The sequence below is a fragment of the Uranotaenia lowii genome, chromosome 2 (assembly GCF_029784155.1).
Source record: "Uranotaenia lowii strain MFRU-FL chromosome 2, ASM2978415v1, whole genome shotgun sequence".
Taxonomy (NCBI): domain Eukaryota; kingdom Metazoa; phylum Arthropoda; class Insecta; order Diptera; family Culicidae; genus Uranotaenia; species Uranotaenia lowii.
Genome location: NC_073692.1, coordinates 328,007,606 through 328,029,892, shown reverse-complemented (window position 1 = coordinate 328,029,892; position 22,287 = coordinate 328,007,606).

Genomic DNA, 22,287 nt, shown 5'->3' with positions numbered 1-22,287 from the left:
TTCAAATTTCAGTATTTTTTGGGATCACGGTAGCCCGGCCCGGTATGTTTAATTTAAGTTGTATCTGTGCTGATTTATTTTGTATTAATTTTTCAAAATCCTTATGTTATTTTGGAATAAATGGACTGAAATACCGGAAACAGCATTTAATTTCGCCTGGTAAATTGAAATTGGTGGCAAATTGCGCACCAAATCCTAACCCATAACTGACTGTCAGCTGTGCTTAAAAGTGCTTGTAAAGTGTTGACAAATTAATGTGCGCTCTTACCGAGATGCCATCATGTTGTCGTCGGCATCTAATGATACACGTTATTTCCTTCATAGCATCTGACGAAGACGGTGTTGTACATCGGCTTACAGCTCTAAGATCATGTCATCATCAGGCAAGTCAACATGCTTGAAAGCGGGTGCATAAAAGCGCATCACCGAGATGATGTATTTGGGATTATTTTTGTATACACATTACGACGTGTACATCGACATCAACAAACCTTCCGAGGTGCCCCATCGCCCTTTCGGAGTTAGTGGGACTTCTCGAGGAAAAGAACAGGACGATTGTATTCGATCCTCGTTAAACAGACCATAAAAATTAAAAGCAATGCATTATTGGCTGACGCCATTTGCCATCAAAAAACTACTCACGCGGCTGTTCCCTCGCTAAAAGTGAGCCGGATGGGTGGCTTGGCTTCAGCAGAAAATGGCGTTGGAGCACGTGGGATCCATAAAATCAATAAACTGGTCGTAATTCCATTTGCATTTTATTTTTGATTGAGTGCATTCGGTGGTTTGTTTATCCAGTAATAGAGTGTTATTAGCCAATAAAAATAATGTGTTTATTCAGCGATTGATAAACTGTCGACATAATTGACTGGCTAGATTTGTTTGCGAATTCTAAACACACAAACAAGCAAATAATGACAGAGGAACCGACAACATTATTCCATGCCTTAGTTGTGTAACTTGATTAGGAATGAAAAACTCATCGTTCCCAAGCAAACGTTCGGTTAAGTCATAACTCATGTGATTACAATTATTTCACAATGGGACCCGGAAGCCGCTGAAATGAATTCCAAATGTTGATGGTGTGGAATGGTCGAACGAGAAGATGATCCCCAAACGAGTGCCATCCGAAGAAATTAATCCTCGTCGTAACGATCAAAATCGCTTAAATCCAAAGCCCTTGGCGGCATGGCGTAAATCGTTTTAATGAGCGACGCAACACTCGGTAGTGACGCGCTCAAAGTAAAGTGACGACGATTGGTGATGATTCTGGAAATTTAATTTTGGTATACGGTTGATGTGCTTTTGTTGCGAGGCGTCCGTCGGTCTTCATCGGGTGGTGATGCATTTAAATGGCGTTTGGGAATACGGTTAGTGAACGTATATATTTATTTTACTCACTTGGCTGGGACTTTCGTCAGCGTCGTCGTCATCGGAAACCTCAAATTGAAGGCCCCGCGTAAGAAGTTTGCCGCCTCCAAAGGGTTCGCTTTGCGCCGAGACGATTGTCTTGAATTACTAATTTATGGTCGACTGCCGAACTGATGCGCTCTTACGGCGGGTGGATCTTCCTTGACAGAGCTAAGGGTAACGGGAATCTCTAGGAGAAGGTGTCGCAAAATGAATAAATGTCTGAAAGTTAAGAAGGGTTACAGTTAAGAATCTAAGAAAATCCGATTTTATTTATTAAGGATTTAAAACTGGCCTTACTCTAGCCACTTTTGTCACAAACCTTCGCCGACAGGAGCTTCTTGGGCGATCTTGTTTTATTTATCTTGCGAACGCTAATTAAGTGATCTTGAACGGGATACAGAAGAAAATTGACGCTGCATTCCGACGGGAACTAGCTGTATTTCGATCCGGACGATCATGTGTGGACCACATCACAACGCTACGAGGAAAACTGGAACAACCCAACAAATTCCAGGACTCTCTTCTGCTAGTGTCCGTGGATTTCGAAAAACCATCCGACCGACTAGTCATCTAGTATCGACGGTTCTTATTCTCATCGATATGGAGCAACTAAACGATCTTGACTTTGCAGACGATATTGCTCGCCCAAAGATTACCGGATATGCAGAGCAAACTCGATGACTTCACCGAATGCTCCAAAATAGCGAGACCAAAATGGGCATGACCCTCGCTACAACATCAGCAGCTACCGAGGACACCGTTCGGTATGTGCTGATTACTTGCAGGTTCACCAGCCGGCTTTCGCAGGTTACACTGCCTGCTTAAGGCTGCCTTACAGGCTTCCGCTCCGTACCGCAAAATGGACGAGGTCACACTCGCCAGGACCCTTCTTCTGCTGCAGCGGATCACCGAGTTATTATTGTTGTTGTCGCCATTGCCGCTCTTTTACAAGCGTAAACGACGTGAGCTGGTTTTTTTTTCGCTTTTACCTCAAAGTGTTTTTACGCCGCTCTGCAAAAGTTAAAAAATTGCAGTTTTTCCACTAGGAGTGGTTTTTACTGGTTCGGTCGTCAATTGCCGAGCAGCACCAATTGGCACATATTAAGTTTTGCCACCATCATCAGCATCAAGACCATCGTCTTTAAGAACGTGCTCTTTGTTCGCTCCACAGATTTTCTCTGCGTTCAATTTTTTCGTTTTTTCTGTCCTTTTCGAGGAGAAGTTTTTATTTTACTAACAAATCATCAGTGTACAAATGTTTCAAAGGATACAACAAAGAAATCATTGCTGATAACAGAAAAAATAAAGTGCTAAATAAGAAATCCCTTTTTTCACTTGTTATCGTTGCTCAGTGCGGTTCCTCCGGGAAGTTTTTTGCACGGGCTGAATGACGAAGAAAGTTTAATTTTGATGGTGCAGAATTGTTGAAAATGGAAAAAGCAGTTGGGTGGGATAGCGAACGGGACAGTTTTGTTTCCTTTTTTTCGATACGTGAGAGAGTGGTCTTTTTAGTGCTACATTGGGAATGATAAGAATATGTTCAGGTCTCTTATGAATGTGAAGTGAGAATATAAGTTGAAACGAACAGGAAAAAGGTGCTCCTGTTTGTCGTGAGCTGAACAAAATCTCTTCCACATAATATGCTCAAGCAGGATAGTGAAATCATGTTTAGTTAATAAAGTTATTGAGAAATGAGCTCATAAAAAGTGACAAAATTTTTGAAACCGAATGAAGTCAGCAGCAAGTGCGGGAACTAGCAGAAATTGGTGAGGACGTTCTTATTATTTTTTTTCTTTCGTTCCAATTATTCATTGTTGAATTTCTAAATGGACGGGCATGTGAAAAGTTGAGAATAAAAACGTGAAGAAATATTGACTTTTGCTTCGAATGAAAAATTTCATTTATATATTTTCAATTACAATTACCAACAGTCGTTTGCGTTTAATCGCAGCACTCACTGACTTTTCAAAATTCGCCTACGGCTGGCGTAATATTGCACTTAGACCAAGCCCACTCAATGGTTGCTAAACCACGAATCGAGCACATTCAGCAACATATCTATCAACCCATCATCGCACCAGAAGTCGCTAACTTGATTCGAGAAATAGCATTCGAGCAGTAGGTTGTTGCAGGATGCGTTTATGTAGCAACCCGGTAGCAACGCAGCCGGTAGTCGCTATCAGAAAATAAACAAACACAAATACCAACCTGGATGGCAACAATGGCGAAAATCAGTAAGTAGATAAAAACGCAACCAATCAAACCATCTAAAATACCGACCGAAATAGCAACGCCTGGTGGGTTTGGTCTTAGACCAAGCCCACCGGGCGTTTCTATTTCGGTCGGTATTTTAGATGGTTTGATTGGTTGCGTTTTTAACTATTCACTGATTTCGCACCCATTGCTGCCATCCAGGTTGGTATTTGTGTTTGTTTATTTTCTCATAGCGACGACCGGCTGCGTTTATACCAGGTTGCTACATAAACGCATCCTGTAACAACCTACTGCTCGAATGCTATTTCTCGAATCAAGTTAGCGACTGTTGGTGCGATGATGGGTTGATAGATATGTTGCTGAATGTACTCGATTCGAGGTTTAGCAACCATTGGTGGGCTTGGTCTTAGTTCGGGGGTGGATTCAATTGCTAGGGGTAGGTAGGTGGTTTCTCAATTCTATCACTTGTGAATCTATTGTACAAATTAAATTGTTTTTACTTTGGATAACATAAAAGAATACATGAATTTTTTCTGATACTTGGGTTATTTTGTGTTAATGTTTCGAAAAAGTATGTTAAAAATGTTTACATAACATTTTTACATAACATTTTTTTTTTAAATCAATGTGTAGGAATAGCATAACAGATCAAAAAGCATATTTATAATGAAACTTTTACATGAAATAAAGTGAATTTCAAGTTGCATTTACCGGAGCTAAACTTTAATCAAACATTTTAAATTCTTTGGAACATTATTTGAATTTAAACTTTTACAATTTATGTTGACAGTAAAAAAACACTTTGAAATCGATCCAATGATATGAATCGTATAACATCGCATATTTTTAAATGTCCAATTTTGTATGAATACATCATTAGTGTTATTTTTTATAACTAGATTCGCATTTAAATGTTTTTGATCCACTAATAAGGTTAATTTTTATTTGATGAGAACTTTCAAAGGTAATTTGATGTACAATTTTTAATACAGTTAAAATTTTTGGAAAAACTTTCCGAGCTCTAAACAGACCTCGGAGGGTTTTATGTACTACTAATGTTTTCCGTTTCTCTTTTTTATTTTCAAGAGCGAGTAAAGGCGCTTTAACCTTGGTCGGTGACCAGAAATGATTGTACACTGAAATCCAGAGAGATTTTGGGATTTCCGTGTACAAAATAAATCATTTCCAACCCTTTCGAATGGCCCTAGCGATTGGCGAAGTTCCTTTACATGACGCATGGTTTCTTCATCACGGAGCATTTTTCTTAGCATGCTTCCAACGATACTGCCCAATTGAAACGTATGGTACTGGTGGTCCACGTTTCTTCCTGTTCCTGTGTTCCAAATGTCTCTGCGTTCTCTGCTCCATGGTAGGCCCAACCAATTCATGTTTTTGATCATTTTAATGTTTTTATGTTAAAATTATTAAAAATATGTACAAAGACAAGAAGAATGATAAGACACTTTTATTATTCTTTGGGACTCAGACATAAGTTCTGGCTGTGGAAGTACGATTAGTGATTAGTGATTAGTGTGCTCTTTGTTCGCTCCACACATCCGGGCTGCATACCGCCGGGGCACCCGATCCATCCGGATCTGAACACCGTCGTCATCGGGTAACGGAGGCACTGGTCACCACGACACTACTGGCGCAACACTACCAAAGTGTCAAGAGGAAGTCGTCATCGTTTGGAGGTCCACTTCAGCGGAGCCATAGAAGGAACCCCACGAAGGAAACGAGGAATTCAAGTTTGTTCGTTCATTATTTATTGTCTCCCTTTCATTTCTCTTTTACTATATCTCTATCATTTTATCTATTCGAAATTATTATAGATTCGTTGATATTTTATTACGACAGACTATTTAGTCTCCGTAGTAAAATATGAGCGAAGGCGGGAGGTCAAACCCCGCAGTTTTGATGGATGTTTCGGAGAACTCCGTCAAAACTGCTGGGAAGTCCTCCCGACTCAGGGTCTACCCAGAGGACCCAACTTTTTCTGGTCCGTGGGTGGTCTATTTCCGGCCCAAATTGAAACCCTTAAATGTCATTCAGATAATGAAAGATCTGGCAAGATGGCCCTCCGTAACCGAAGTGTCTCGGGTCAGGCCAAACAAATTGCGTGTTGTTGTGGCAAATCGTAAGGCCACAAATGAAATTGTTGCTTGTGATTTTTTCCGATTAGAGTACCACGTTTTTGTTCCCTCTCGAAACGTAGAGATAGAGGGCGTGATCTCAGAAATGAGCCTGACGGCTGAATACATAATGTCTAAAGGGGTAGGCAAATTCAGAGGCCTTGATTCGACTTCGGTCAAAATCCTGGATTGCCACCAACTCTCATTTGCCACCACTGAAAACGGAGATAAAAAGTATTCTGCGTCAGGCTCATTTCGGGTAACTTTCGAGGGTACCGCCCTCCCTCACTATGTTTTGTTAAACGGAATGTTAATGCTTCCCGTGCGTCTCTTTGTGCCTCGCCCAATGAGCTGCAAAAAGTGCATCAAAATGGGACACACGGAGTCCCATTGCTGCAACAAGGCACGCTGCGCTCGTTGCGGGGAAACTCATGAGGAAGGAGCGTGCTCAGCAATAGAACAGAAATGTGTCTATTGCGGGGGCTCACCTCATGATATCTCTGTGTGCGAGGCATTTAAGAGTCGCTGGGATAAGGAGAGGCGCTCTTTAAAAGAACGATCTAGTCGTTCATACGCTGCCATTTTAAAGAACGCTTCTCCCCCGATCCAACCTCAATCCAGTAATGTTTTTGCTCTCTGCCAGTTGACGAAGTTGATACGGATTCATCTGATGAAGGAACTCCATTCGTCGTTCTAGAGAATTCCAGGAAGCGTACCAAAGGGCCTTCTGCCAAGATTAGAAGGAAAGTCTCCCCAGTTAGTCCTGCATTCAACTTTGGTAATAAAACAGCTGCTACAGATAAAGAAGTCCCTCCAGGATTCCGTATGAAAATAACATCTCTCAAAGACACATCAGCTGCAGGAACATCTCTTTCTTCTAACATAACAAATTCAGAATCAACAAACTCTTCAGGGGTTTTCAAGTTTTCTGACATTATTTACAGTATTTTAACATTCTTTAAAGTTTCTGACTCTGTTAGAAGCATTTTTACATCGATGCTTCCCATTCTAAAGACACTATTTCAGCAATTGATGCAAACTTGGCCCCTTCTATCAGCGTTTATTTCTCTTGATGACTAATTTAACACGAGAGGTCAGAGATATCACTGTTTTACAGTAGAATTGTCGTAGTCTCATTCCAAAACTTGATGTGTTCAATTATTTGCTTCATAAAACTAGTTGTGATTTTATTGCGTTGTCCGAAACTTGGCTTTCTTCTCAATCTAACATCTCATTCCACGATTTCAATATTATCCGTCTGGATCGTGACGATTCTTATGGAGGGGTGCTCTTGGGGATCAATAAGCGCCACTCCTTTTATAGAATTCACCTTCCATTATCAGGCGGAATTGAAGCTGTTGCTTGTCATACAACTATAAGAGGTAAGGACTTATGCGTTGTCAGTTTGTACTGGCCTCAGAGAGTTGCAGTGGATCGGAGTCACCTAGAGGACCTGTGCTCAGTGCTACCTGAGCCAAGGTTGATCCTAGGTGATTTCAATTCTCATGGAACTGTCTGGGGAGAACAAGTTGACGATAGTCGTTCTACTCTTATCTATGACATTTGTGACAGTTTCAATTTAACAATTTTGAACACGGGTGAAAAAACACGAGTACCTAAACCTCCTGCTAGACAAAGTGCAATTGACCTCTCACTCTGCTCAAATTCCCTATCATTTGATTGCCAGTGGGAGGTAATCCTTGATCCCAATGGTAGTGATCACTTGCCTATCAAAATTACAATCACCAATGGGGTCAACACTTCAAATTTAACAAATATGGCATATGACCTCACAAGACACATCGACTGGAAAAAGTACTCGGACACAATAGTTTCAGCTATTAATTCTATGGATGTGTTACCTCCGTTGGAGGAATACACCTTTATTTCTCATTTGATTTTTGATTGTGCGGTTGGTGCTCAAACCAATCCCATCCGAAATCCATCTGTTCGTCGAAGACATCCCAATCCATGGTGGGACAGTCAGTGTTCCAAACTTTACAAAGACAAATCGAACGCCTTTAAAGTTTTTCGGAAACACGGAACCCTGGATAACTTCAACACGTATTTTTCTCTTGAGCAGCGATTCAAAAACCTGTTCAAGGGGAAAAAACGTGCGCATTGGCGTAATTTTGTGGGAGGTTTATCGCGGGAAACATCCTTAAGCACTTTGTGGAATGTGGCACGGAGCATGCGTAATCGTTCTTCCACGAACGAAAATGAAGAACATTCGCATAAATGGATTTTCAATTTTGCACGGAAAATCTGTCCAGATTCCACCCCTGTGCAAAAAATCATCCGAAGTGTGTCTCCGAACAGATGCGATCTGGATTCCAGCTTTTCAATGATGGAATTCTCAATTGCTCTCCTTTCTTGTAACAATTCAGCTCCGGGAGTTGATAAAATAAAATTCAACTTGTTGAAAAACCTTCCGGATGCCGCCAAATTTCGCTTGTTGAATTTATTTAATCAATTCTTGGAACATAACATTGTTCCCGAAGATTGGCGACAAGTGAGAGTTATTGCAATCCAAAAGCCTGGGAAACCTGCGTCAGATTTTAATTCGTACCGTCCAAAAGCGATGTTGTCTTGTATACGCAAATTGATGGAGAAAATGATTTTGTTCCAATTGGATAAATAGGTGGAAACAAATGGTCTCCTTTCAGATACTCAATTTGGGTTTCGCAGGGGCAAAGGGACAAACGATTGTCTTGCATTGCTGTCTTCAGAGATACAAATGGCGTACGCAAAACGTGAGCAAATGGCTTCAGTGTTTTTAGACATAAAGGGAGCTTTTGATTCAGTTTCAATAGAGGTTTTGTCAGACAAATTGCACTCCCGAGGTCTGCCTCCTCTATTGAACAACATCTTATACAGCTTGCTTTGTGAGAAACATCTGAACTTTGCTCATGGAGATATTGCAGTTAGAAGGATCTCTTACATGGGCCTTCCGCAGGGTTCATGTTTGAGTCCACTTTTGTACAACTTTTACGTAAGTGATATCGACAGTTGTCTCTCTGAAGGCTGCACTTTAAGACAATTCGCAGATGACGGCGTAGTATCTGTAACAGGAAATTCTGAGTCACATCTGTACAGGCCTCTACAAGATACTTTAGACAGATTGTCTTCCTGGGCTTTGGGGCTTGGGATTGAGTTCTCTCTACAGAAAACTGAGATGGTTGTTTTCTCTAAGAAACATAGACCTGCTCAACCTAAGCTTCAACTCCTAGGCAGAGCGATCACTCAGTCGAGGTGTTTCAAGTATCTTGGGGTTTGGTTTGATTCCAAGTGTACCTGGAGAGCCCACATTGAGTATCTGAAAGGAAAATGCCAGAAAAGGATAAATTTTCTCCGTTCAATTACCGGCACCTGGTGGGGAGCCCACCCTGAAGATCTTATCAAATTGTACCGAACAACTATTCTCTCAGTGATAGAGTATGGCAGTTTCTGTTTCCAATCAGCTGCCAAAACTCACCTCATTAAACTCGAACGTATCCAATATCGTTGTCTTCGAATAGCGCTGGGTTGTATGCCCTCAACACACACCATGAGTCTCGAAGTTTTGGCAGGCGTACTCCCACTGAGAGATAGGTTTTATTCATTATCTCTCCGGTTCCTCATAAGGTGTGAGGTCATGAACCCATTGGTGATTGCCAATTTTGAAAAGCTACTAGAGCAAAATTTTCAAACTAGATATATGACTAAATATCATGAATTCATGTCTATGCAAATTAATCCTTCATCGTTCTCCCCCATTCGTGATTTTCACCCTGATTACGAAACTTCCTCTGTCCAGTTTGATTTGTCCATGCAGCTTGAAATTCGTGGGATTCCGGAACACCATCGTTCTGTTATTGTTCCCAGGATTTTTGAAGCAAAGTATGGACACGTCAATGCTGAAAAAATGTACTTTACTGATGGATCTTTATTCGACGAGTGCTCTGGGTTTGGAGTTTTCAACCAAAGTTCTAGCGCTTTCTACAAACTTCAGTATCCATGCTCAGTATATATCGTTGAATTAGCAGCTATACATTGGGCACCAGGGCCGTAGGAAGAACCGACTCATGGGGGGGGTTTTGGTGACAGATTTTCACCTATGATTTTTTGCCCAAGAACGCACGAAAAAAAAATTAAAACAAATTATGTTTGTAACTATGTACATATATGAATATTATTTTTAAGTACTCATTAATAGTATTCTTATTAAATCGTAGCTTTAGAAAAGTGGTCCTTAGCCTAAACAGTGAGCTGAATTTTTATAATGCACCTTCAAAAATAAGATATGAAATTTTCTTTGATCGATGATTAAATTTTTTATTTGTTTAAGAGTCTGATATATCAAAGTTATTGGATTTGCGCTTAGAATAAGTTCTTTTTAGAGTAGCCTTTAATTTTTAAAAAAAAACCTATTCTTTACTCAAATCAAACAAGCCCAATCTTGCAAACTCTTTTGCAAATTCTGAGATTCTAACTTTTGATGAAAATTAATAAAATTAAAAAAAAAAACAGTTAGAGATTAAAAATTTTCGGATTAAACATTCATGATGCAAACTTGAACTAAATTTATGATTTTGATTTGGAATTTGGCTTTAAAAACACTGCAATATTTATAATGTTAAACAAAACTCCGAGAAAATATAAAATTTTTAGCAGATTTTTTGGGTGAAGATCAGGTTTCTTTAACAGCAAATATTTTTCATAAAGAATCAATTCTATAATGAAAATCTTGTGGATGATTTTTTTAAATATAATTTTAATATTTTGCATAAAACAAAATGAGAACATTAACTCAAATTCTACTTTATATTTGTGATTTTTAGCTGAATTGTGTGTCCAACTAATTCTGATAAAGTATTTGAAATCTGTTAATTGAATTGACAAGCTTATGTTCTTTTCAATTCCTCAACAATTCTATATTGATTGAAAAACTCATTCACAAGCTATACCTTTTGCAAATTTTCAATCTGAATTCTGATCCTGAATTCTGAACCTGGATTCGAAAATTGAACTTTGAATCTGTTTCTGAATTTCTATACGATTTTTTAAATGTATAAAAATACTTTTTCCGTTTCTTAATTCCAGATCAGTTTTTTTAAGGCAAGTTTGGAGCCATCGTTAATGAATCTATTATTTAAATTCTGTAGTGATGGTTTAATCTTATTTCATTATTTCAATTATTTATTTTTAAATTATTTTGTGAATCTCAATTAAAATCGGGATTTTCAAATGTTGAATCCAGTTTTCCATTTTGGATCGTCACTTAGAAGATTTAAATGTTTAAACTTTGTGTAACAATAAAGTTTAAGAACTTCGATTTTCAATATAAAGCCAAATTATTATTTTTGTCATACTCAGAAAACTATTATCAAAATATTGAAAATCCATATGATTTTCGAAAAACATGATTAAAATTTGATATGAAATGCAAAACCGAATTTGAACCAGGAAAGCAGCTTTTCATTCCTAATTTATAATGATTATTCGAACTGAAAAAATCAAGAATCCTAAAGTTCATACAGAATCAGAGATACGAAAATATGTAGAAATACAGTTTTGGTTATGAGAATATGGAACCAGAACCTTCAAAATTGGTTTAATTTCAAATTTAATATTCAAACCTGAGTTTCAATGATAAGGTTGCCAGATTGCCCGATTAACCGAGTTTGCCCGGATATTTAAAATAAACTTAAGGAAAAAGTTCGGTTCAATCTGTTTGCCTGCATTTCATTGGAAAAGCCCGGATTTTGCCGGGTTTATTCTCATCCTCATTCTTAAATCAAACTTTAAAAAACAAATTGTGTGGCAAATTTCAAAAAAATAATCATGAAATGTTTAATCAAGTTATTTTTTATGGATTTTGATGAGTAATTCCTAGGTTTTGACCAAAATTGTCTGGATATTGTCCGGATTTTAGTCGACAATTTTGAAATCAAATACCCAGATTTTGCCTGGTTTTTTAAATAAAACATCCCAGATTTGTCTATTTAATCCAAAAAGAAATGAGAAAATTTTGAAAAACAGTAGCAGAATTTTGAACTTAGGATTGGTTTTGAATCTAGATTTTTATTGTTGAATAACTTTGATCTATTATCATAATTTGATTATGAATTTCAAATTTTGAGTGTAGAGTAGAATACCTCGCTTGCTTTTTTGGACCCTCATGGGGGGGGGGGTTTAACCCCCAAAACCCCCCCCGTTCCTACGGCCATGTTGGGCACTGGACAGTATAGCAGCAAGACCTACTGGACACTTCATCATTGTTACGGATAGCCTCAGCTCTGTTCAGGCTATTCGCTCATTAAGGCCCGGAAAACACTCACCGTACTTCCTTGAGAAGATACGGGTATCATTGAATACATTATCTAGACGCTGCTATTCCATCACCTTTGTTTGGGTGCCGTCTCATTGCTCAATAGTGGGAAATGAGAAGGCCGACTCGTTAGCAAAGGTGGGTGCAGTTGAAGGTGAAATTTATCAGCGTCAAATCGCTTTCAGCGAATTTTACTTTTTGGTCCGTAGAAACGCACTCGTCAACTGGCAGCGCAAATGGAACGAGGATGAGTTGGGTCGGTGGCTTCACTCGATTATCCCAAAGGTGAGCCTTAAACCATGGTTCAATAGATTGGACCTGAGTCGTGACTTTATTAAAACATTTTCCCGTCTCATGTCCAATCATTGTGCTTTGGACGCGTTACTCTATCGTCTGAATCTCGCTAGCAGCAATTTGTGTCGTTGTGGTCAGGGTTACCATGACATCGAGCATATTGTTTGGTCGTGTGAGGACCATCTTACCGCCAGAGCGAATTTGATTGACTCCCTTCGGGCCCGAGGTAAACCACCTTACGTTCCAGTGAGGGATGTGTTGGCTATGGTAGACCTAGATTATATGTTCGAAATATACTTTTATCTTAAATCTATCGATCTACGCATTTAACTATCCCTTTCCTCTTTCTCCTTTTCTTTTTTTTTTTGTCTATCATAGTTTTGAATAATGAACGACGAACTCAATATCTTGAATCCATAAAACGAATATATGGACAACAATGCGAAAATCCCTGTAAATTAAACTTAAGCAACTGTTGTACTAAAAATAATGGTCTCTCGGCTCCGTAAAACTAAGTGGTTTGAGCCGTTTCAAATAAACGATTTCTAAAAAAACGACGTGAGCCGTGAAGCTCAGACAGTCGTCGATCATCATCCCCAGGTACTTAATCACACGATTGAATTCGATTGCGCACGGTCCAGCTGTAATCGTCCCTGATTGTGCTGAAATCAGGTTGGTGATCAGCACCATCTCGGTCTTGTGGTGAGTCAGACGCAAGCTCTTGGAGCGCATCCAACTTTCCACCTTCTCAATCGCTACTGTAGCGAGTTGGTGGGCCTCTCCAGGTGATGAGCCCGATGCCAGGAGAACCACGTCGTCGGTGAATCTCACAAGTCTCACTCCCGTGGGGAGACGCAGTTTCAGCAGTTCGTCGAAGACAATGTTCCACAATACCGGACCAAGTATCGATCCTTGAGGAACCCCTGCCGAGGCAATCACTATTTCCAGTCCCTTGCTGGTCATATACTGTAGTTGGCGGTTACGGAAGTAACACTCCACCATCCTTCAGGTATATGCCGGAATCCTCATTTGAATGAGCGACGACGCAATCGCTGTCCAACTGACGCTGTTGAAGGCGTTCTCCACGTCAAAGGTGACCACTTAGCAAAACCGGTCTCCTCTCCTCTTCTTCAATCTGGTTTCGTCTGCCCTTTCGATACCACGTTGAATGGTATCCACCGAACTGCGACCTTTCCGAAAACCGAACTGTTTACCGGATAGGCTGTTCGCACTTTCAGTGTAGAGCTGGATCGAGCTCTGTACCACCTTCTCTAACACCTTTCCAGCAGTATCCAGGAGACATATCGGGCGATATGCTGATGGGTCACCTGATGGCTTGCCCGGTTTAGGCAGAAGCACCAATCTCTGCCACTACCACATGTCTGAGAAGACCCTCGCATCCACGTACTGTTGCAGTGATGACCGGAACATTTCAGGATGTTCCATGATCGCGGCCTTCACTGCTATATTAGGGATGCCATCCGGACCCAGAGCTTTGTTCAACTGGAGGGATTTAGCGATGTCGCGCAGTCCCTCCAGCGAAATCTGCTCCTCTTCACTCGTATCCCAGTCGTATCCCAGTCGTATAGCTTCCTGTGGCGCACCTTCGCTCCGTGTGTTGGCCATGATAATTCTCTAAGCGTCGCCCCAGCTGATTGCATTGGCGTCCTCCAGAGTTGCCTTAATCGTGTCTTTTTGCTTGCCTTGATTGCCCTGCAGATGGCAGACCTCGCCATTGCGTAGGGCACTCTTCGCTCCGCTCTCGCTGACAGGGACCTCGCTCTTTGCATATGTCATCTAGCCCGTAGGCAGCTAGTACGCAGGTCCACGATTTCCGTCGTCCACCAGTAGACGGGTTGCCGAGTGTCCTTCCGTTTGGCCCTCCTTGTCATCGCAGCGTTACATGCGCGTGCGAGTACCCTCGTCAGGTTCTCCGCGGACAGGTTTTCGAAGTTCCGCTCCCAATTTTACACTTTGACAAAGACGTTTTGGTCGAATTGTGTTGTCTTCCAGAGGCGTGCTCCGTTTATCGTACCTCTTCTACCTGCCCGCGTACTTGTGCCCACACGATAACGAATCGCAAAGTGTTCGCTATCGGTGAAATCATCGCTTACTCTCCAGTCGCTCGTCCAACTCGGACTACTGAAGGTGACGTAAGTGATGGACTCGCTCCCATTCCTGTGGTAGGTCTTTGTATCGCCTACATTCCCCAGGCCTTCGTTCAGCCTTGCCAGGCCTTCCAGTAGAATCTGGTCCCTGGGGATTGTAAGGCGACTACCCCATTCTACGGCCCACGCGTTGAAGTCCTCGCCTATCACAACGAGGCTCTTGCCCGTGAGACCTTCAATGATTTTGTCTATCATGACGCCGAACCTCTCGACCTCTCGAGACCACTCTGGGAGGGGAGGGGGGTCTTTACAGCTACAGATGAAGATTCCGTTGACCTTGGATGTCACGAAGCCTTCCTCTCCACTACCTCTTGTATGGGGTATCTTCCTGTAACCCATATCGCGGCCGGTTTGGCTTAATCAGTTACCCAATTACTGCCATCCGAGGTCCTGTCATACGGGTCTGCCACTAACGCCACGGCCAACTTTTCCTTGCCAGCCCTGTGTCCTCCACCGCAGTGGAGACATTTCGCATCTCTGGTGCCACTAGCTGCACTGCTAACACAAGCCACTCCTATCAGTGCCCCTCATACTCGACACAACGGAAACATCTAACCGAATTAATAAAAATGTTCTCAGTGTGACGTGAGCTAACTTTGACGCATTCTAAAAAAAATAGAATTTTTTGGAAGTTTTTGAGCACATCAAATCGGGATACTTAAACTATGATGAAAGAAAGCTACAAATTTTCTGGTGCTTGATTTTTCTACGATTTTTTTTTCAAAATGGTGTTTTTTTTTCCTTTGTTTGGTACCTGTTGAGTGATTTATCAGCAATGACTTGGAAATAAAAGTTTTTTAACGAAATATGTTTAATTTAACTTATCCCAAGCAGAGGAAGCTGTTCCAAAAACAGTAGCCTAATGAAAAACCCGAAATAATAAAAAAAATCCCAAAGATCGTCGTGTGCATCCCATTTGAGTAGAGAATTTGTCGACGGTAATTTGATCCCATTTTTCTCCCCTGCACCACTTAGCATCGTCGTCGTTTGGTGAGGAATGTAAATTTTTATGGCTCGCACAGATGCCTGCCGGTTGAAGACCCAAAGCGACACCTCCCTGGCAACGCGTAACCTACCATTCACCAAACACCCCCTCACACGGAATCCCGGGGCCCATTGAAGATCCTCCACGAGATCGTCTTTGTCGTTCCCTCGGTGCATTCAAGTGGCTTATCGTGTACACACGTTTTGTGTGTTTAATTTTCCAAAATTTATGGTTATTTGAATTCAAACAGCGAGGAACGACGAATGCTGTCGGCGGCATGCGGTGGATGCTGCAAGAAAATGAAAGGGAATAAGAGGAAGAAAATAAAACTAAAATTAGTCCCCAAAAAGGAGTGTGAGCTGGAATGCTCAATAGGTTCATGAATAGGGTTTTCAGAAGTGAAACCCAAAATCAGTGAGAATGATTTCAAGGATTTTTTTGTTTAGAGGATCCCACAAAGATGATCTTACAAAAAGATATTTTAAATAATATAAACAACTGTTTGAGCGATGCACTTTTGTAATTGTGCTTTATTGATTTAACGTCAGCCCATCGAATCACTTTTTGATAAATTATAAGGAAAAAACACAGAAATTTAAATAAATTAAATAACCTCAACAATTTTTTTTCAGTTTATATTATTTTCATCGCATTTTTATTTTTATCGCATTGTTTTTTTTTTAATTTGTCATTTTGTTTTTATTTAATTTTTTGTAATTTTTATAATATTTGCAGCTTTTGTTATTTTACAAATTGTTGTAATTTTTGTATGTTATAATTGTATTTTTTGTTATTTTTGAAAATATCCCAATTTTTGTAATTTTTTGTAATTTTTGTAATTTTTGTCATTTTTGTTATATTTGTAATTTTTGTAATTTTTGTAATTTTTGTAATTTTTGTAATTTTTGTAATTTTTGTAATTTTTGTAATTTTTATAATTTTTGTAATTTTTGTAATGTTTATAATTTTTGTAATTTTTGTAATTTTTGTAATTTTTGTAATTTTTGAAATTTTGGTAATTTTGGTAATTTTGGTAATTTTGGTAATTTTGGTAATTTTTGTAATTTTTGTAATTTTTGTAATTTTTGAAATTTTTGTAATTTTTGTAATTTTTGTAATTTTTGTAATTTTTGTAATTTTTGTAATTTTTGTAATTTTTGTAATTTTTGTAATTTTTGTAATTTTTGTAATTTTTGTAATTTTTGTAATTTTTGTAATTTTTGTAATTTTTGTAATTTTTGTAATTTTTGTAATTTTTGTAATTTTTATAATTTTTGTAATTTTTGTAATTTTTATTTTTTTTTTGTATTTTTTCTAATTTTTTTAAGTTTTGTTATTTTTCAATTTTTGGAATTTTTGTAATTGTTGTAATTTTTGTAATTTTTGTAATTTATGTATGTAGTTTTTGTAATTTTTTGTAATTTTTGTTATTTTTGTCAATTTAGTCAATTTTGTCATTTTTGTCAATTTTGTCATTTTTGTCATTTTTGTCATTTTTGTCATTTTTGTCATTTTTGTCATTTTTGTCATTTTTGTCATTTTTGTCATTTTTGTCATTTTTGTCATTTTTGTCATTTTTGTCATTTTTGTCATTTTTGTCATTTTTGTCATTTTTGTCATTTTTGTCATTTTTGTCATTTTTGTCATTTTTGTCATTTTTGTCATTTTTGTCATTTTTGTCATTTTTGTCATTTTTGTCATTTTTGTCATTTTTGTCATTTTTGTCATTTTTGTCATTTTTGTCATTTTTGTCATTTTTGTCATTTTTGTCATTTTTGTCATTTTTGTCATTTTTGTCATTTTTGTCATTTTTGTCATTTTTGTCATTTTTGTCATTTTTGTCATTTTTGTCATTTTTGTCATTTTTGTCATTTTTGTCATTTTTGTCATTTTTGTCATTTTTGTCATTTTTGTCATTTTTGTCATTTTTGTCATTTTTGTCATTTTTGTCATTTTTGTCATTTTTGTCATTTTTGTCATTTTTGTCATTTTTGTCATTTTTGTCATTTTTGTCATTTTTGTCATTTTTGTCATTTTTGTCATTTTTGTCATTTTTGTCATTTTTGTCATTTTTGTCATTTTTGTCATTTTTGTCATTTTTGTCATTTTTGTCATTTTTGTCATTTTTGTCATTTTTGTCATTTTTGTCATTTTTGTCATTTTTGTCATTTTTGTCATTTTTGTCATTTTTGTCATTTTTGTCATTTTTGTCATTTTTGTCATTTTTGTCATTTTTGTCATTTTTGTCATTTTTGTCATTTTTGTCATTTTTGTCATTTTTGTCATTTTTGTCATTTTTGTCATTTTTGTCATTTTTGTCATTTTTGATTTGATTTGATTTGATTTATTTATTTATTCTTGCAATTCAAGATACAATCTTATTAGACATTGCAATCGGTTTGTACTGGGTTTTTGTCATTTTTGTCATTTTTGTCAAATCCCGTACAATTAAAAAATAAGAAAACTGTATAATTACGAACTCAATTATCCCGCCCCTTCAAATAAATCCTTCTGTGAAGCATTTATTAAGCTAGTTCCAGCCAATTTACGAAAAATCCTACATATGTAGATGATTTTTGTTATTTTATTTTTAAATTTTTTAAATTTTAAATACAAGATCTCTACGTTTAATACACTATTGGATGAATTTGCTTGAAAAGAGTTTTCGATTTTCTCGATTCAATAAATCAATTTGAACCATTCCTCTGGTAACCCTACCCATCAAACAATCATTCACCCATGCCAATCGCAGCATGAGAGTATGTCACACATCGGAATCATGTTTTCTCCTAAATTCTAAAACTGGAATTAGACGGGTTGCCACCACTTCCAGTCAATGAGGCGACACACCGGAGTTGCTCGGAGACACTTGGGCCATCTCTTTTTGGTGGCTCCCAAAAAATACCCACACCTCAATGTGTTGCTTGATTCCAAGGGACCGAGCCAGATCTATCCCAATATGGTCCTAACGGGGTGCATCAGAGTTTTTTCTGCTTCAAATTGTTTTGTAAAATCATACATGAGAAAACTGTTCAAACTAGAGAGCGACCAGAAGATAGACAATCGCTGGTGATTTTTGGTGTTATTTTTTTCGACTTCTTTTGTTGGATAGCTACGAGACAACTTCTGGGAAGCTGTACGGTGAAGAAGAGTCAAAGCAAATCGTTTACTGGAAATATGAATAACCGAGGAACTCCAACTCTTATAGTTGAGGGCAGCAAAACAAACACACTATCTACTTGATTAATAACGGTCATTTGTTTTCATCTGGTGCTGCCTTTGTCGATGCTGTTTAAAATGCTTGTTTTCATTTCCTTTTTTCCTAGGGAGAGAGAATCGATTCGGAAAGTTGAAAGCACCGGCAGCAGCGTTTTTAGTGGAATAAACTTATAAGATAAGAAAACTGAAATACCCATAACAACACGCTGTTACATAAATTAAAGGAGCAAGAGATTCCATCATATTCAAAAAAAAAAATGAAAATTATTATTCAAATTGGGTTTAAAAGGAAAACGGTTCGAAAGATAAATTTTTAACACCCACATTATACATAAAATTGACATCTAGATGAACAGTTATTCAACCATACTGCTGTTGATCAATCGAGAAAAAAAAATCACACATGTGATTTTACATTGTTTTTCAGAAAAACACCTTTTCTTTTTATTAAATTTTCATTAATTTTTGTGAAATATACCAAAAGCATCATCGATATTATAGCTTTTAAAAACATCAAAGCATAACATAGAAGCTGAAATGTGTATAAACACTATAGTGTTGTCTAAAAATGAGAGTAAGTTCGAAAAGCAAAACCGTCTAGACTGTAAAGGTTTTTTGACCTGCCAAAAGTCCCCATGGAAAATTACAGCTCATTAGGATTACTCTTAGTGGTCTTGCGAAAACCCAGAAGTTTATACAGTTGACACCATTTGTTCGAGCTAAACTGCAAAATCCATTTTTTTGGCTCCAACTTAAATGTAAGACACAATGACCACACGACGTATTACAGTACACGACACTTAACATTCTTACAAACGGTAAAAAAGTATTTGAAATTACGATGTTCTCCGAGTACATTATAAAAATATTTGGAAATCGTAACTCTCTTTGGTAATTAATCAAACCGAAAAACCTGCAAAAGAAGCAACATTCTATGGAACCTTGGTAAAAACATCAAACGATTAAAAAAGAATCAATATTGTATCGAAAATCCCTCCCACGACCTTAATACATTCTTTCTGTCAGTTTCAAATGCTTCTGACGATGCTCGCTGGCAACCGTAAATGTCTTTCTAGACCCTAAAAGTGCCATTTTACGGTAATTTTCGGTACTTCATCGTGAAACTGAGAGTTTTTCTACAAGATGGATTACATGGAGTCTTCCTCTAGATATAGACCTGTGAGTTTGCCAGGCTAGTATTCATGCCTCTATAGTTCCAAAAACGAACAACAGATTTTTACAACGAAAATGGTCGATTTTAAAAATTCGTTAAGCTCAAAGCATATCGAAACTGTGAATCCATCCAGACCCAAAGTGCTGAGTTGTGCACGGCTTCAGTACTTCACGAAGGATCCGGTGATAAGTTGTTTCTGCAGTGCAACATTACATTTTTCTTTCAGTGAAAGCAAACTCACAGCCCTTCGTTCCCATCGTTGGAAGAATCGGATTAAAAAAAAATATTATCATTTAACATTTCAAAGTGTTCAAGTGCAAAACTTTTGCACAAAACCTTTTTGTTTATCAAATAAGTAACACATTCCTTGAACACCAACAGCCAAGGTATCCGAAATCACAGAAAAATTTGTAATTTCACACAATTTTGAGCGAATTTTTATCACAGAATCTGTGTCACAGAACACAGAATTTTGAAATATTCACAGATTTCACAGAATTTTTGAATTTTGAAGAGATTTTCAAAATTATTATCTTTTAAGCCAGTATAAAATATAGATTTCTTACTTTGAATAAGCAAAAAAAGATGAGATTGGTAATGTTAATTGATTTTTCCCAACTAAAATGTAAAAAAAAACGCTATCCACCAGGATTTTTTAATGAAACTAGAGGAATTAGCGTCACAGAAAACCTTTTTAAGAATTTTTGGGTAAAATCACAGAAAGTCAAAAATTTTTTTCTTAAAAACACAGAATTTTTTTCGGCAACCTTGCCAACAGCAAACAACAGCTATGAATGCTAATGAAAATGTACATGTAATGAGCAGTTTTGTTACATGTTAATACCCGATTCGTTTCTACCCATGCTCTTACATGTAATGTTACGTGAATTTTTTTAACCGTGTTGATTTTAAATTGATTACCTATTTATTTTAATGACATTAAAAAAAGGAAGTTTAATTATTTATTTTAACAAAATGAAAAAAAAAACAACTATAAATGCTCTCAACTCGGGTTGCCTGATTGATCAGTTTTATCAGGATTTGCACAGATATTCAATACAAAATTTAGAAAAGGCCCGGTTGCCTGGATTTCATTGCAAAATCCCGGATTTTGCTCAGGTTTCCAAAATATTTTTTTTACAAGTTTTTTTTTAATAACACGAAAAGTTTTTCGGAAGTCTCAGGTACGGTTTTAAAATAGCTAAACAATTAAGCTTAAAAAAATCTGTTTTAATTTTTTTTTCTTGATTTTTGTTGAATCATCCAGGGTTTTTACCAATTTTTTTGGAATATTATCCGGATTTTTGGTCGATGGTTTTGAATCAAAATGGCCGGATTTTTCAGAATTTTAGAAAAAACATTCCGTATTTTTCCGGCCCGGATATATGTTGAAAAGATTCTTTCAACCTTATTCTAGCGCCGATGTGGTCTAGTGGATAGGCTGGCGCGAGTCTGGTATTGGTACGCCAGGCGTACTGGGTTCGATTCCCGGTATCGGCAAGAAAAGCTTTTGGGTTCGAATCCCATAAGTGGGCCGACAGGTAAGATGTGTTTCATTATATGGCTGAATATATAATTGGAATGTTCAATCAGTTGCCAGCTGGCCAGGTATATACACGGATGCCGGAATACCTGTAAGTAAACTAGCCCACCTGATTGATTCGTTCTTCCAAAATATACTTACATCAACATACGCAATACATTCACCACATAACAGTTCATACGAAGCCATGGGGTCCGGGTATGTTGGCGCGCTGCATTGGAGATTTGTCGAACCTAATAATCTAAGGAATGCATGTGAACCCATACTTTGGCAGAAACTGCGGTGAATCCGTGCACCCATGGTGGATTACCAACATACAAAAGATTCTTTCAACCTTATTCTAACCCCTTTAACATGAGATAATTTTCACTTGAAAGTATTAATTTTTCTATATTTTCAGAAATTCATGTTTTGGTCTGTCAGCTCAAGATGTATTTAATATGAAAGCATTCAAATATGCAAAAGTTTGCTGACAAATAATTTTTTTTACCAAGTCTTGTATAACGATAAAGTTATCCAAAATGGCTCATATGAAGGCAGTAAGATTTAAACTTAAACATGTTTCTTATATACCACAAAGGTCATAACATTTGATTGCTAGTATTAGGATAAATATTTTGAATGCTGGAGACCTCAGCAAAGCTTGGCATTTCATTTCAAAATATTTTGAAGCAACTCATCAAGAGATTAGAAATTAGCAAAGCTGCTGTTTAATCATTTCCAAACTACTGCTCATATTGAGCCTAGAGCATCGAGGTCTTTTTTATATTTGATGAAAAAGTTCCAATCACAATTCAAATAAATTGTTCAAATAACTGAATCAAAGCAATCGAAA